Source organism: Uranotaenia lowii, chromosome 3, assembly GCF_029784155.1.
Source record: "Uranotaenia lowii strain MFRU-FL chromosome 3, ASM2978415v1, whole genome shotgun sequence".
Taxonomy (NCBI): Eukaryota; Metazoa; Arthropoda; class Insecta; order Diptera; family Culicidae; genus Uranotaenia; species Uranotaenia lowii.
In genome coordinates, this window is record NC_073693.1 from 325,798,726 (window position 1) to 325,816,509 (window position 17,784).

Here is a 17,784-nt window from a genome sequence, read left to right on the forward strand (position 1 = left end):
TTTTAGAATAATAAAAAAAAAAAACGCATATTAAAAAATAGTCTAATGATGCCAAAATGTGTTAATTTACGTTAATTTTTTAATCCATCATCAAAAATTTTTCTGCAGTGACTGAAACAATTTCGGCAATTGATCAATTGAAAAGTTCGGTTCTTACACTTCTTTTTTATGAACAAGCGAGATATAGCTATTTAAATCAAAAACTGTTAAATTAACACTTCATATACCTTAAGGAATCTTCTTTGTCTGGGCTTTCATGGAGCATTTCATAAATTCTTTGGGGGTCCCAGAAAACTTTTCAAATATTTGGGTGCGTCTGAAAAAATATGACAAGCTTCCAAACTTCCAATTGTGTCATATTGACACTCTAGGACGGATAAAGGTTAAAATGTACATTATTGTGTTTATAGAATCATATAATTTTCCGTGAAAATCAGGCAAAATTATCATCATTTTCAAAAATCAGACAAATTCTGAAGAATTAGGCACATTGACTAAGTCGATTTGGCGTCATTATTGAATTTCTCAAACTCTGGGGTATAAAAAGCTTCATTTTGGTTCAAAATTTATCCATGAATTTTTGCAGAATTTTAAGTAACGTTTGCGTGAGTAAATTTGAACTTGTAGGTTTGTATGGGAAAACTGAATATTTTGTACTGAAAAAATCAACATAATTGTTGTTTCTTCTGTGGAACCGAGTTCGCTAATGGTTTTTGTGCCAATTTATAAATTCAGCAAAGGAAATTTTCCGCTCAACAACTTCGTCGGAGTTCGTAACATCTTATTAGACAAAAAAGTTATTAGCTGTTTAACAGGGGTATGTCTTTTGGCATTGATACTTAAACAATAAATTGAATTGACACCACTGCTTGTGTCCCGCGAAGTATTACATGACTACTTTTCATGCAATACTTCGCGGGACACAAGCAGTGGTGTCAATTGAATTTATTGTTTATCAATCCAAAAAGACATATGTACCATTGTTAAACAGCTAATAACTTTTTTGCCTAATAAGACACGAAGTTACGATATATTATAAAAAAATAAATTTTCCCTTACAAACCTAAAAGTTTAAATTTACTCATGTAAACGTTACCTTAAAAATTCTGCAAGAAACCATGGATGTGTTTTGAACCAAAACTAGCTTTTTTGACCCCAGGGTTTGAGTAATTCAAAAATGACCCCAAATCGACTCAATCTAATATACATGGAGTGTATCGATAGAAGATAAAGCAGTCGACCGATGGAGCTCGACATGTACGCCTGCTGGAGCCTTTTTCGTCACGTTCACCGTGGTGTTATTGTCTAACGCGATGTTGTGCTGAAGCGGAAATTCCGCTTTAAAGTCCCGACGATGAGCCTAAACAGGTTTTTTCGATTTTTTTTAAATTTACATTACGAGGTTTTAAAACCAAAAATTTTATACAAATAAGTTGAGAAACAAGAGAGATATTGACACTACATGGACTGTAACGGGTCAAAATTCCTGGGACGGATGAGGATAAAGAGCGCGTTGAATTTTTATTCCTTTTCATCAACCTTAAAGTTGTATTCTTGAGTCCATCCAGTTCTCATCTCAGGGTGGAAGTATCATTCTCAGACGTAGTGAATTTATACAAAAAAAAACATTGAATATAAAATCCTCCAATCGAAGCACCGCGTAGCATAAACTTTTCCGAACCGGTATGTTCGAGATTCGCACTGCTCGCTCATAATTTTTACCCGTTCGCGCCGCAACGGCCTGAGAAAAAAAATCACAATTTGCAAAGCGCCACACCAAAGCGTCTGCGTTCGACCTATACGCGAGCGTCCCATAAAAAGTGCCATTTGTTGGATGCCAGAATCGCGCACCCATCCCAATCCCAAACTAAGCACCGGTACCAGTCAGTCACTAGTCAGTGCCAGAAGCCAGAACAGAACCCATTCAATTTCCAACGGCTCGATCGAACGGATTGTGTGAATTGCGCGCTTATCCAGCCAGCGAATTCAGTCGCTGAGTGGCTTTGGTCCGAATCGGTCGCGTTTTTTTTCTGAGGGGGTTTCTTCGGATGCGCCTCAAGCCGTTTCTTCCGGACTTCTCTTCTGTAATATATATTTCACGCGTATGCGCAGTTCCCTTGTTGTGAATATAAGAACCTTTTCTAGTTTCATTTTGGTGTCCGTTCGAATCGTGTCGAGTCGAATTGTCGGTCCGTGGGTGAATCAGACGTGTAGTTTTTTTTATACATCTTTTTGTGTATCTGCTTTATTTACTCGAAGAAAGTTTGCTGCAGCCGATCCCGATTTTAGTGTGTTTAGTGTTTGTATTTTGCTCATTTTAACCGGGCCATGATACTGGAGTGATATCGTTTCTTTGTACGTTGCATGTAGCTAGTGCTAAATATCAGAGAGTCGATGGCACTTCCTCATTCTTAATTTTTTTTGCTGCATACTGAATTTAGTGACAGATGTCCTTGCGAGAGCAAAGTGGTTGAAGACACGCTACAGGCATGCGAATTGGGACATTTAGAATCGATTAAGTGCGTCGCCATCGGATTGACATTGCTTCACATGCTCGAATGAAGGGGCCGTCCTGCTGGGTTCTGGGCTGAAGGGGTTCTCGCGTAGAACCGCAAGTGGTGCAACTTATCATCACGTCTTGCGCGTGTGACGGACAACTATTTTAGTAGGAGACTGCATTCATGGGTACGCTACGAGGTTGTTGGTAATCAGGATTATGCAATCGAAATGTCTTTACTACACAGAAGCTAAAACCAGTACCGGAGCAAGAAACAGAAAAAATGTTTTCAATACATCTGATTGGTTTGAAAAGAAAATTATTGAAAGTGGCGGATACAAACCATAGACAGACCATCAGCGCAAATCGTAAGATTGGTCAAAAGCGGCGACAGTGGCGCGTAATAATAATGATCATAATTACACCCAATCATTAAAAAAAAGTCCATAAATGCGAGGGGTCCATTAAACCATCAATAATCAAGTAGGACGCACTTTTCGAGCGTTCAATGAATTATTCAAACCCTTTTCAAACACCTTTTTTCCAACCTCAAGCCCGCTCTTGGACAAATTGATGTTATCAACTGTTTCTAAGCGTTTCACACGACTGCCAGCTGATATGGTTTGTCTCCATCGCCGCAAATTTGTGCTGGGATAATCAATATCTAATTCTGCAGATAACATCTGCTGGCTGCTGATAGAGCTACCCGTCAAAAAAAAGAAAGATTGATAGGTGTACTATTGAACCTTCTAAGATTATTTTCATTTCCTGGGTTATTAGGCATTTTTTTTAACAAAGTTGCCTTAAATAAACGCTGCTATCGGGAACACTTGCCCATGTAAAATCTACTCTTAATATTCCTAATCAATAGGCTTATTTGTGTGGCAACGATTGCACCGATTAACCAGATTAGTTATAATGGCTACACCCAAAGAAGAGGTTGCAGAATTTTAATGCCGATTGGAACTAACTCTATGCCTTAAAAAAATAAAACGTGCATTTCATCAAAGATTACATGATTGGCTGTGCCCGGATTGGATTAAAGACTCGAGTTCTCGAACAAAATGATGTATTATTACTTAATACAAACATTCAAACAAAACAAGTAAAAAAAACAGGAGTTTTCATCCTAGAAAAAAAATCCAACTCCGAACTCAAAGGAAATTTCTCAACACGTCGTGCCAATTGCACGACTTTGCCATGTGTTCTACCTGGGTCAGTTGGAAAACGGGTGTTTTTTTTCGTAGTCACGACCAATCAAGCAATCAGCTGTTTTTGATATTTATCACGCACATTCTCATACTTTATTCTCATTGGCTACTCGGCGCTTTTTCATTGGTGTTTTCCTACTGTATCCCGCTTGTGATAAGATGGTGAGAAACCAGGGGACTGAGATAAACGGAGAATCATCGTCAATGATCAAACAAATTTTGCAGCCAATGATTGAATTTGTGGTAATTTGTTGCAATTTGTTAGAGAGAATTAGAAGGTTTGAGTTAAAATGAGAGAAACCGGTGCTCAGAGAGAGTGAAAATGTGCTAATTGTTGCCATTTGTTAAGCAGTTGTGGAATTTTGATCATTACCAGTCCAAATGCAAAGAATTCTCTCTCCACTGCCATCCTTCGTGAGAAACAACAACCGGCAGTGATGTCAACCTTTCAGATTTTGTCTGGATCTTCCAGACTTTCTGGGTTTTTGTCAGACTTTTTTATTGGTTTCCAGACTTCCAGACTTTCGTCATTTCTTCCAGACATTTCCAGACTTTTGAGTTTCGACATAAATTTTTTGACAAAACAGTCAAAATTCAAATTTTTCGTTGTAGAATGACAGGAAATGATTCGAATTAGCGATTGAAAAGTGAGGAACACCACCAAGATGGTTGTAAAACAGGAAATTAAGCATAGAACGTAGCCACCATAATGGTTTCAGGCATTGATAGTATTTAGAATGTATAATTATTTTCGTAATAAATATTATTTCCAACACTGCAATATTGAGATCTGACAACCAAAAAAAAATTCGTCACCTATAAAGTTTGCCATACAGACTTTTCCAGACATTTTTTCTAAATCTTCCAGACATTTTTGAAAAACAGTTGGCATCTCTGCCAACCGGGTGTTTTTACCGCCGGTTCAAAAATTGAATTCCCAACACATAGTTTGGTCTATTAATTCCAATCTATTCTCGCTGGCAGGTATCGAATTTTGAATTCGGCAAATGCGCCAACATCACTGTTTTGAGAAAAACATTTGACAGTTCCATAAGCTCCCAGCAAAAAAAATATATATATTTTTTACTATATTTCTCGAAACCCTCATATCCTTCAGTTAACGTTTAACAATCAAAATGTATCTAGGTGTTTTCCACCCAGCTGATAACTCCGTTTGTTTAAATTTGGCGCATCCGCCCTGTTAAAAATAAACTACCAAAATGTTTTTTTTTTTGCCACAATGCCATTTTTCGCAAAGCTCCTTAACGTCAAAATTGCGCAAATGCTATGCCAATTACGTCGAAATATCTTCATGGTGTAATTGGAGTAGCTTCTGATCTGTGGGTGTGATGATAATTAAGCTTGGAGTATAGAGATTAATTCAAATTCAAATTGAAAATATTCAATATTATTTTATTTGATTCTGACCTTTGAAAAAATTGCAAATTTGACTAGAAATTTATTAGAAAGCAAATACAAACAAAAGACCAGGGAATCCAAAAACCGTTATCCTCCGATAGAATTTGCCGATCAAAACACCCGTGAGAGAGATTTTAATCCGCTAGAACACCATACTAGCACTTATCAGTTTCAATTTTGCTCTCGATAAGTTGTGCATTCCGATTCAAATTTATCGTCCCATTTAACGTTAAGGATAAGTTCTCGCTCCCGGACGAGAGAAAATTTCTCACTACCAGGGCGCTGAGAGTCAGAATGGACGCAAACAGCTGGAAAAAAGCACTTTCTGTGCGTTGTTCGCTTGCTCACTTTCAGTTTCGTCGGAGAATACTCTCAGAACTAGAAACGACTGAGAGAAAATAATTTCTGACGAGTTATCTTGATCGTCATTGGAAACGGATGAGAAGTCATCGTGTTCTCATATTTATCGCTAAGTGTTACACACAGAGATGCCAATATGTCTGATTTTTCAAGCATTGCCTGATTTTTCGAGGCCCTGCCTGACAACCTGATAAGCCATTGAATTTGCCTGATTTTAGAAAATATGCCTGATTGTGCCTGATTTTGCGAATGTGATGAAAAATGGGTAGTAAGGAACTGGATTAGGTACAATTGCTGAAGTGAAAAAGTGGAAATGTGTCTGAATCTGAATCAAAGCAATCGAAATCTCGATGAATCGATTCCCTTGAATGCTTATTAAAAAGAAGGTAATTAAAGGGAATCTGTCGATTTCTTTGATTCAGTAGAATTATGGTCACAACACATATTAGAGAGAAAATGAGGAGCGGTGACCAAATAAAAAAGGTCATCACTTTTAGCGAAATTTCCGTTACTTTATCTTAGCTCGATTTTGTCTGATTTTTTTTACCAGTTCCCTGATTTTGGAAAAAACTTGTTGGCAACCCTGGTTACACAAGTGATAAACCAATCATCATTATAAGATCTGCTCGATATGCTTACCTGCCAAAGACTAAAATGACAAAAATAACTAAAAGGTGATGGAGCATGACAAAAATAGCAAAAATAACAAAACAAATACAAACATTATAAACAAAACAAGAAAAGTGCTAAATGCATCAAAAACGTGATGAGAAAAATTGAAAAATGACTAAAAATGGTCAAAAATTGAATAAAAATTATGTTAACGGTAATAATAATAGTTTTTTTAGTAGTTATTAGTAAAACAAAGTTGAGAAAAAAAACCTTTCGATTTTGGAAACACTCGATCGACAGAAAATGTTCGGGCGTGTTTCCAAAATCGAACGGGGTCTGTATTTGTATGACATCTTCCAGTTGATTCTTTAATGAGATTCTTTTATTTTTCACAAGGGTGATCCTTGAAAATTTTCAAAACGCATTCTAAGTAAACAACCTTATTATAAGATTTATCGTGTCAAGCCTTCCAACACTTTTTAAATCACGAGTTACTCAAAGAGAAAAAACAAAGTTGGCCAGCGAACCGGAAAAACCGGGAAAACCCGGAAAATGAAAATGGGACTGAAAAAACCTGGAATTTCAAATGAAAACCGTTAAATTTCTTTATGGATCATGTTTCCCCTTTATCTATTGTATTCTAAAGTCATTGGTATCATCACATTTTTTTTTAATCAAAATTCCATAGAAAAAATGTGGGAACAAGTCGGAAATTTCCTGAAAAATAGCTCAGCTCATACGTTTGAGTGCTATAAAGTTTTCCATTTCCAAAATTTTTTTAATTTTTTTATAAACTCTCTTATTTTTGACTATTTTGAATTGGGGTTAGTAAAGGAACAATTTATCAAAAATCACAGTATTCAGTACACATTTTTATCATAACATACTTCACGTTTTTACAAAAAAAAATCTAATAAAATTAAAATTTTCTGGTTTGTGTTATATGTCAAAACTATCTGAAAATTTGTCCAAAAATGAAAATTTAAATTATGATAAGCGGCAAAACCACAAGAAACTTATCTCTCATATGGTTGAAAAAATAGTTTTCCACATAAGTTCAATTTTCGGTCCATGGCAACCGTTCTCCAATTTCTCGGACACCCATCATTCGCCAGATGTCAAATTCATGTGATTCTATTAAACATTTTGCGCATTAGTCACAATAAAAAATTCAAATGTCAAACAAAGGATTCAAGCCTAACGAGTGCCATAGCGTGGAAGGAAACCTATGAGGAACGAGGACAGTGAAAGTCACTCATCCAACGGCTCGTAAGTAGGAACACCAATTTTCATTCCCGAAGCAGTATCGTTTCTGGAATTAAAAGGGAAAAGAACGAGAAGCAAGTGCAAACATCCGAAAATGGAAACGAAACCACATCAAGATCAAAATAAAATAAGTGAATTACTGTATCGTTCAAAAAGTAAATAAGTGATTATTTTCGTTAGAAACGTGTATTTCATTCTTGCTTCATTCAGTATTGCTGAACGAAATATAGAAGATTTTTGAACGGTGATTGAATCATGAACAAGTGACCATAGAAATGTGACCAATTTATGTAATTATCTATTTTTATTTCATTAAAAAAAAAGAAAAAAAAGCCTTAGAAATTTTAAAATTTAAATTATTTTTTTTTAAATTTATTTATTTTTTATATTTTTTTGGACTTTAAATTTCAAATTCGAATTACGACATACCTACCTACAATTTTTCTGGTTGGGTTACAAATTCAGACTCAGAATTCAGATTAACATGCCATGTCCAGAATCAAGCACCTAGAACTCAGGCTCTTAAAAAAAATTAAAATTATACTATTTAAAACCTTTTTCAGTGTTCAGGACAAGAATCGAAACAAAACTTCAAAGTACTTAGGAGGAATAAGATTCAGCGGAATTCCGTTTTTAAAATTGCTGAGAAACCAATTTAAATAAGAACATCAATCAGTAGCAATTAACTGAAGCTAAGCATTAGAAATAAAAATTTAAATTTAAATCATGAATCCAAACTAAAAGTTAAGTTTTGATTCAAATATAGATCCGTAATTTACCGAAATTAATCGTTAATGATTGTATTTCGAATTTCAGAATTCAGACACCAGAGCTGATTAGTCAAATTTAGTATGCGATAAACTAATTTTTAATTGTAACATCATCGTTTTAATTCAATTTAATTCAAACTTTTCTAAAGGCCATTCCAGAATCATCAGCAAAATTCATCGTCTATTCATGATAATTTATTATTGGTACGCATCTTAATGAAGCTGCTCCAAACAGCTACTAACAAATGTTAAAATTTGACAGATCAGTTGCCGTTTTTCAACCAGTGTTGGAAAATTTTCAGCAAAACGAATCTCGTTTGCTAGTTTACAGCAAAAATTTGAATTACTGAATGCTTTTAGTAGTTAAGAATTTGGTTGGAAATTGAATTAAAAAACTTAGTATTTAATCTGAATTAACTTTCATAACGGTAAAATATTGATTCCAATTATGAACGTTTATTCCGAAGCTTGGTTTTGAGGTTTAAATTTTCTTTAACTAAGTTGGTTGCAAATCACAACTCGGTCTGATTGTACTAGCTTCATTTCACTTCTCGACAAAAAGAACAGTAAGTAAAGATAATTGACGAAAAATCTCTGCCAAAGGGAAAAGGTTCACCAATCTGATTTACCTGTTTAAAATTTCAACTTTCTCCTTGGTCTTTCACCTCGTGACGAGATGCATTTTGCAGCCGAGTTATCCATTCGAGTGTTTTTATGTAAGGATATCTCGTTCCATCACGAAAGTCCGTCTCATCAAGGGGGCGTACCATGAGGTGGCCAACGAACGAACAGACAGCTGTCAGTCATGATCATGCTTTCGCAACGCTGAATTCGATTCAATATACAATGGATTCCAAAAACTGCAAATGCTTTTAAAAACAACAAAAAAAAAACAGAAACAGTTGTGCCAATTTTACCGAATCGCGAGAGTTCCTGTCAAGTTTTTTTTTAACTCTGTGCATGCATTGAAACTGTAAAATCTGATTGGATATACATTAAAGCGGTTTTTTCCTTGAACTCCGAATTTTTTTTTCAAGGACGATCAATTTTTTTTTGCAGTCAAAAACAAAAAGAAAAATAGCAGCTCTAACCTAAAATTATCCGTCGCTAGACTGTTACTAAACATGTATCGGCCCATAACATTAACATAGAAATATTAAGCTTCTGGGAGGAAATACTAAGTTGCGTTTGGCAAGACGCCCGAGGGGTTGTAAACTATAAATTTAAGTCAACGGATGATGAAGTGAGCAACATAAACTTACACAGATCCGACATCTAACTGCAACTATTTAAGGTTGGTGCTGCAGTTGATCTGAAGATACATAATTTGAAATTTTATTACCAACCATCTCACAAACCTTTTTCTTACCCGAGGTTATGGTTTCGATCTCAAAAATAAAACCTTGTCTAAGTGCCGATTGTGTAAACCTGCACCCATGGTTAGATGAAGTTGTTTTTGAAAATATAAGATGCATGGGTGAGGTAGGGGCTTTATTTTTGAGCACTAAAAGTAAAGTTGTTGGAGCTTAGTTATCCAGTCTTAGCTATGGCTTGTTAATTTTAATGTTTGGTTTACCCATCATAAAACAAAATTATTAACTTTTGAATATTTTCACTCCAAATATCTCGGAAACGCGTAGATGTTTTGAGTCATTTATTCACAAAAAAAATTCTTAAGATAAAAAAAAACTGACCCATGGTATTTTTGTTACAAGATTTTTTTTGTACAAATGTGTGAGATTTCGAAGAAAAGATATGTAGTATGCACAAAAATTCCAAAAATAAAATTTTTACTTTTTTGAAAAATTTTTTTTTTGGAATATCGCTGTTATTTCTTCAGATTTGGAAAATTTAGCAATTTTTTTAATCTCAATTAATCACAAGCATCTTTCTGCACCAACAATGTTTGGATGAAATTTGAAAAATCTTAATCAACAATTCGAAAAAATATTTTTTACCTTCAAAAGGCCTATATTTTTTAAAACCAGAGTCGTAGGAAGAGCCGCTTCATGAGGGGAGTTTTGGTCACTTAATTTTTTTCTATGTTATTTTTGCTATGTTATTCTATCAGCAAATATTTTATTTTATGATGAAAACCAACCAGCAAACATAGAATTGCATTAGAAATGATAGATTAAGTCGTTAATAATGTTAATGTGAATCGCTATTCCTACCAAATAAGTAAACGATCGTAAAAATGGTCACTTAAAGTCGGTATAAATCGGATATGATAATAAGCCCGCCATGTTTGCAAATTTGTTTTCCCGAGCGGGATTTAAGTGAGAAAACTACCTTGTTTTTCACTCTGATCACTCAGAATACTAAAAATCAGATGGTTCATTTGAAAGAATTGTCCAATGAGAGAAGCAGCAAATATTGTCGCTGGCAACGGTTTGCATGAATTGAGAGAAAATTTACGCTCGCTTACTTTCAGGATGTACGAATAAGGTGATAAATATCGTCCAATTTGTATAGTCCTTATCGCTCTAAACAGAATTTAAAAAAAAGATTGTGTATATTGCCTCCACTTTGATAGGTTATTGCTATTTTTTCGAGTTTTATACGATATCTCTAAGATGTATATGGAACTCGTAACAAAGTTATTGAGAAATATACCTACACAAATGTTTGCTGGGCAGGCTTTTTATAAAACCAAACTTGCAAAATTATCTCAAATTCTACTTGATATTTGAGATATTCAGCTGAAACTTTAAAATTTAAGTAACAATCATGATTTTATGTCTGCGATGTTTTGCTATTTTAATTCCTCAACAAAATAGACATCTTGATATTTTTATCTTGATTTTAATACTCATTTAATAGTTAATTCTGAATCTCAGTTCTGAAACTGCAATCAGACTTTGAATTTCACTTCTGTGTACGAATTACAATACGATTTCTGAATCTAAATTGCTGATCAGAATTATAAATACAGACCCCGTTCGTTTTTTGGCAACATTCGATTTTGCCAACATTAGATTTTGGTAACATCCGATTTTGGCACATGTGCCAAAATCGAACGGTTTTTTGGAACGACCTTACTTTATAGTTTTCGCTATAACAGGACCAATATAATTTATACAAACACCATCAACACTTTTTAACGTTCTCAAATGTTGATAAACTACTACAACAAAATCAAAAATTAAAAAAATATATATAAGCCCGGAAAAAATTTCAAATCCTTCTTTTGTCACTTGAAGTTTTAACATCGCGAGGGGGGATAACAAAAAATAATGCGAAAAATAAATAAATTGGAATAAATTGCACGAAAGCTTGTATGCAACAAAATTGCATTCTATATCATTGCACAAAACCTATAAATCAATAATTTTTTATAGAAAAATTCAATAAAATTAAGAGTTCTACATGTGAAATAACTTCCATCTTCCAAAATTTATTTCTTAGTTTTGTAATTTTTCGGAATTTTGATTTTTTTTTTTCAAAATTTACAGAAAATACTTCAAACTTTGTTTATTCTCCCCTTCGTGTTTTTTGGAAATTTCGAAGGGTGGTGAGGTGACAAAAGAAGAATTTGATATTTGTTTCAGCCTGAAGTTCTAAAAAATGACAGAAATGATGGAAATTTCATAAAATTAAAAAAAAATACAAACAAATGATTAAAAATGACACAACATAACTAAATAATGATGGAGAATTACAAAAACAGCAAATATGACAGAAAAATTAACATTATATATAATACAATAAAAGTGCTGATTGTGTCAAAAACAGGATAAATATAAAAAAAATAAAAAAATACTAAACATAGTGAAAAATTGACTAAAAATTATGGTAATGATAATAGAAACCTTTTTTGTTGCATAAATAAGTATAGACCCCATTCGATTTTGGCAACATTCGATTTTGGCAACATCCAAGCAAAAACCGTTCGATTTTGACAACATCCAAAAAATACGTTTTTTTGTCACTTTTTATTTTTTATTTACATTTCAAATTAATCAAAATTAATGTAAAACGTAATATTGGCATGATATTTTTCAATTCAGCTTATTTATAACAGTTTTAAACTGTAAAAACACGAATTTGTCCATGTTTTACTGCTTAAAACTAATATAATTAAGCCAAATTGAAAAATTTTATGCTTATATAAGGTTTTACATCAATTTTGACTAATTTGAAATAAAAATCAAAAATAAAAAAGCGACAAAAAAACCGTTCGATTTTGGCAACATTCGATTTTGGCAACATAAAATTTATGGGCATGTTGCCAAAAACGAACGGGGTCTGTAGTTAAAAAAAAGTTGAGAAAAAACCATTTGATTTTGGCACCATTCGGCAAACACAAAATGTTCGAACGTGTTGCCAAAATCAAACGGAGACTGTATGACCCAAGATGTGAAATTAGTTTCATAAGCCTCAATTATGAATCTGTGATTTGAATTTTTAAGTGTTGGGTTTCAATCTGCATTGAATTCAAATATAAATTTCGAATGATGAATCTGAGTTTTGAATTCTTGATCGCCGTTTCGAAGATTTACTATGTTGGAATTCTGCATAAGAACTAAGTTCAGGATCTTCGAATCTGATTATGAAAAAAACTCAGGATGGTTTCGAAAATCAGGAATCAAAATTTGTTAGAAATGCGAAATCAAATTTGCAGTAAGTTTTAGAAAAAGCTTTGTATTTCTTATTTCTAATGATGATTCGATTTGAAAGAAAAGAATAGGTACTAAACTGGCTACAGAATACGAAATATGAAAAAAAGAAATACAATTATTGAAAATTTAATATTCATAGCTCAACTTTAATCAACATGTGAAAAAATTTCGAAAACTGTAGCCAAATTCTGAACCTGGGATTAATTTTTGAGGTTTTGGTATTAGTTCTGAGTCGAGATTACTCCTCCTGAATAACCTTTCGCAATCATCAAAATTTTATTGGGAATTTAATATTTTAAGAGTAGATAAGAATATTATTTTATGGACTTTCATGGGAGTGCCATAAAGCTGATTTTGACTTATTTGGGGTTGCTGAATATAAATAGATTTGCTATTGAATTTTCTTCTATTGCATTTCTTTTTGAGATTCTAGAACTAAATTAAAAAAATAGGGAAAAAAATATTTTAATAATTTCGGCACTTTTTAGCCAAAACTGTAAAATATGTATTTTGACTTCTCAGTAATTTTAACTTCTAAAAAAGGTTAAAAAGGTTTACTGTTTGTTTATTTTGCCTCGTTTTGTGGAATTTAGAGAATTTTTTTTGGAATTTATAGAACTTTTTAATAAATGAAACTTAGACATCTCTTAAAGCAATAAGTTCAAAAGCGTTCTGCACTCTTCAAAGAAGATGTAAAAAAGATTAAAATTTATAACATGAACCAATATGAAATTGCATATTTTATATCGAATAAGATGAAAGTCGAATTTGAGCAAGATATCTTCAAAATAGTTGTTAAAAAGTATGCTGATTTTTAGCAATCTGTGCTTTAACCTCGGGCAATCAGGACAATTTTAGGAAAAAAATTTAAAAAAAACGGCAATTTTGAACAAAATCAAGGCCAAAAACATACAATAGGAAAATGAAAGAAAATAACTTGATATTTAATATTTTCATTGAATAGCAGGGGCTTTATTAAAATCGTATCGTTTGGATTAAGCAAAAATTGATGTTCATTTTGGAATTGTTCAAAATCGTTTTTGAACATAAAATCTTGAAATTTTCGAAAAAAAATCAGAATTCTTTATTTGATTTAGTAAATTATTCGAATAAAGCTGGGCAAAATTCGAAAAGTTTTAACAATATCTGAGCATCCTGGCCAGATTTGACTAATCTTGAATTCTTCATTGGATTTATGAGCAAGCATGGGTATTTAAAAAAAATCTGGAATAAGCTATAATCAAAGTATGAAGCAATATTCATCAGCATTCTCCTATACGATCTACAGTGAAAGATACATGGATACACCTAAGATGCTGAAACCATAAGTTTCTGATGATTGTGTAGCTTTTTCAACATTACTTTTGGCTATTTTATAAATTATCCAAATTCATTTGAAAAAATTTGACAAATATGTTATTGTATAGATTTTAAAAATGAATATTCGACCTATTCGGCCTATTCGGCCGAATACTTAGCTCAACTATTCGGTGAGCCGAATATTCGGCTTAACGGTGCATTTTTTTTAATTGTTTGGAAGTTTAAAAAGATGCTTCAAATTTTAGAAAACTGATGTAAATTATACACGGCTACAATAAAGCTCCCGTACTTTTCAAATCTATAGTGTAAAGTTTGTAGAAATCGGTTCAGTAGTCCCTTAGATATAAGGTGCAAGATCTGACGTTTCCACATTTTTTCTCTCGCCGGTCCTTAGCCTAACCAAAACACACATCCGGTCTTTGAGTTTTAATCGTTTCCCGTCTTCAAGTTTATTTTCACTCCAATTTTTATTTTCAAATTTTGAGGTTGGTTACAAACCTTGCTTGCAATGAAATTAAAAGCTTCTCTAAATTAAGCAATCAGACGATTATCAAAGTGTAACTGCAGACCTTTCTTGTAGAGAGCCGAAAATGTTTTGAATTTCATGAACGTTTGCCTCCTCCGTATTGGACGTCACAAAGAGCCGACTCCAAAAAAGTTCTTTACTCAAAAACCTATCAGAATTGCAAATACTGATACCAGCCTTTTTTATTGGTTGGCGTCCGGTCATCGGACCTGATCTTGTATCGGAATCGTAAATGCTCCACGGTTCTCTGCTCATCGTCGTCAGCCGCAACAACAACCAGTCCAATTTATCACAACATTCACTGTATTAGAGCTCTTCCGTTCCGAAGTTTTTGTTTTTTATACAATTTTGTTTTTCAAATTTTACGCTGTTATTTTCGGTTTCGACCGGTTTTGCTGCGAAAACAATCAACTATGAGAAATAGCTGAAAAAATAAAGCAGCCGCCCGAAATAAGATATATCGAATCAAGCCAATCAGAGAGCGGCTGCATAATTTGACCAAAAAGCCCCGGAAAAAAGTCTTTCCGTGTAGGTACTGTTCTTTCGGGGCGATAAATTCTTTCCTCAGCTGACGGAAGACTGGAAGAACTGGTTTTGCGAAGTTAGATAAGTTTTCTCAGAATGTTGTATGTATAATAATAACACCGAGCGAGGGATTATAAAATCAGATCTACTAATTCCTATACCCAGTCGGTCGTTTTTGGTGTCTTTTTTATCATTTTTCTGTTTTTCATCGAAGACGTGGGTAGCTGTTTGACAGTTGAAACCTGATAATTAACGGTTTTGGAGGCTCGAAACCTAAGTCAGTAAATTAGAATGCAAGGTATTTTCCTGCATGCCAGTTTCTAGAAAATTCCAATGTGTTTGATAATAAGCTTCCAAAAAAAAACTAAACTCGAGAGTTGGACAGTTGGAGGCAAATTCTTAATTAAGACTGCATGAAAAAAAACGATATATGTATGTATCGATTTGATCTAATGTGTAACATACGTATAGGTGTAGTTTTGCAATTGACTTTTTCGTATTCATGGAATATATTGTGGGTGAATTTATCGGGTCAATAACTGTAAATTAAAAAGTTCCGTTCGATAAAAATCTGTTTTTCACCCCCATTTGCATGTCATCCAACAGTTACAGCTTTCAACGGAAATGCTAATGAAATGGAAATTTAAATTGTCATCCACAATGCGCTCAATTTGCATTCTTTAGATTAAGTAGCTTTTACCATAGCCTTGAATAAACTGCTTTTAATTAATTGAATCGGTTTGGTATATTTGTTTGCATTTTGTTGCTGTAATAAAACGATTCAGTCAACCCGGCAAAAGTTTGGAAATACAAAAACTTATTTTACTATCTTAAGGTTTTTATTTTTCTGGCCATGAAAACACTGATTGTCCAATATTTTCGACAACTTTGTCAACCATTTTGACATTGACCTACATCTTCTAAAAAATGCACTTGAAATTGTTGCTTAAACTCTTCAAATCTATTTTAAAAACATCGTTCCTTACAGCAGTATTAAACAGCTCGAGCTGAAATGTATTCAAAGCCTTCATGAATGGGTTATTATTTTGGAACACGCTGTTGGACTTAAATTTTTTTAGTATTTCTTTCAAGAGCTCCTGATACTTCGATACTACGTGGACCCTTTTTTCTTTTCCGGTCTGAGCACTTCAGATTTCCTTACTCGAAGGAATAGGGTAATCCCTAATTCCGATTCAATACACTAGTCTTTAGCTTTTCAGATGGCAAAATTTTCACAGCTTTATATACATTGACAAGTATCGATCATAGTTTTACTAGACTACACAAACGCTTGAAAATATTGCACAAAACTTCAAAACATGTTTAAGAAGCATTTATAAATCGATATTGAAAATAAACCACGAAGACTTCAAAATAGCTCTGAATTAACATATTCAAGATTTTTTTAAATCTTGTTGTATGTATGTTTTTTTCTAAATCCATTGAACAATTGGGGTACAAACCGCGAAGAAGTTCAATATCTTTCTTCCTACACGAACCAAATGTATGAAAATGTACTTTCCTACCGTGAAAATGTTCGGAAAATCGATTAGACTTAGTTTTAGACGCCGCACCAACTTACGATCGGAGATATAGTTTTTTAACCCCTAATTCCCCTATATTTTGTAAACAATCCAGAAAAGAACTAATTTGGGCTAGAAAATTTTAAAAACTTGACCTATCTTGTGTGATTTTTTTCAAGTAAACGAATGAAGGCTGTTTGAGTCACCGCACGCATCGGAAAATGGAGTTATGGCTGATTTACCCTCGATTCCCCTATATTTTTCAACTTATTATGAAAAAAGTAAGTTCGGACTTGAAAACTTTGAACCGAATGAGACCTGTCTTGTGTGATTTTTTTTTTATTTTCAGAAATCGAAGGGAGGCTATATGAGCCACCGTACGCATCGATAATTGAGTAAGCCGTTTTACCCTCAATTTCCCAATATTTTCATATAGTTCAGAGAAATGAGTACTTTCTTGTGTGATTTTTTTCTAGGAATCAAATTAAAGCTATTTGAGCCACCACACGCATCTTCGGAAAATTGAATTATGGCCGTTTTAACCTCAATTCTCCTATATTTTCCAAATATTTCAGCAAAAACCATGTTCGTACCTTAGAGTTTATAACCAATTAGACTTAACTAGTGTGATGTTTTCTGAGGAATAAAATGAAGGCTGTTTGAGCCACCGCACGCTTCGGAAAATGGAGTTATGACTGTTTTACCTTAAATTTCCTGACATTTTTTTAATAGTTCATGTTTGGTTTTAAAAATTTGAAACCGAATAGCTATCTTGTGTGATTTTTTTTTTCGAGAAATCGAATGAAAGCTGTTTGAGCCACCGCACGCATCGGACAATTTAGTTATGGCTGTTTTTAATCTCAGTTCCTCTACATTTTTGAATTAATTCAGAAAAAAAGGATTTTCGGACTTGGAAATTTTATACCAAATGAGAATTATCTTGTGTGATTCATTCCTAGGAATCGAATGAAGGCTATTTAAGCCAACGCACGCTTCAGAAGATGAAGCTATGGCTGTTTTTACTGTTAATTACCCTTACATTTTTTTCAAACAGTTAAGCCATAACTACATTTTCCGAAGCGTGCGGTGGCTCTAATGGCCTTCATTCGATTCCTCGAAAAAAGTCACCCTAG

At 33.5% G+C, this 17,784-nt stretch overlaps 1 protein-coding gene across 5 annotated transcripts in view; it reads left to right on the forward strand.

The window, feature by feature from the left end:
* Positions 1-1,953: 1,953 nt before the first annotated feature.
* Positions 1,954-17,784, forward strand: part of LOC129751914 (protein patched homolog 3-like) — a 59,642-nt gene continuing 43,811 nt past the window's right edge. The window contains exon 1 of one of the 5 annotated variants that reach the window (XM_055747690.1): positions 1,954-2,355. The gene's annotated coding sequence lies outside the window, so the exon portion shown is untranslated. Of the gene's footprint in view, positions 2,356-2,403; positions 2,686-17,784 lie in introns of those variants that run through there. The other 4 variants (XM_055747688.1, XM_055747689.1, XM_055747691.1 and 1 more) reach the window with 4 other exon arrangements.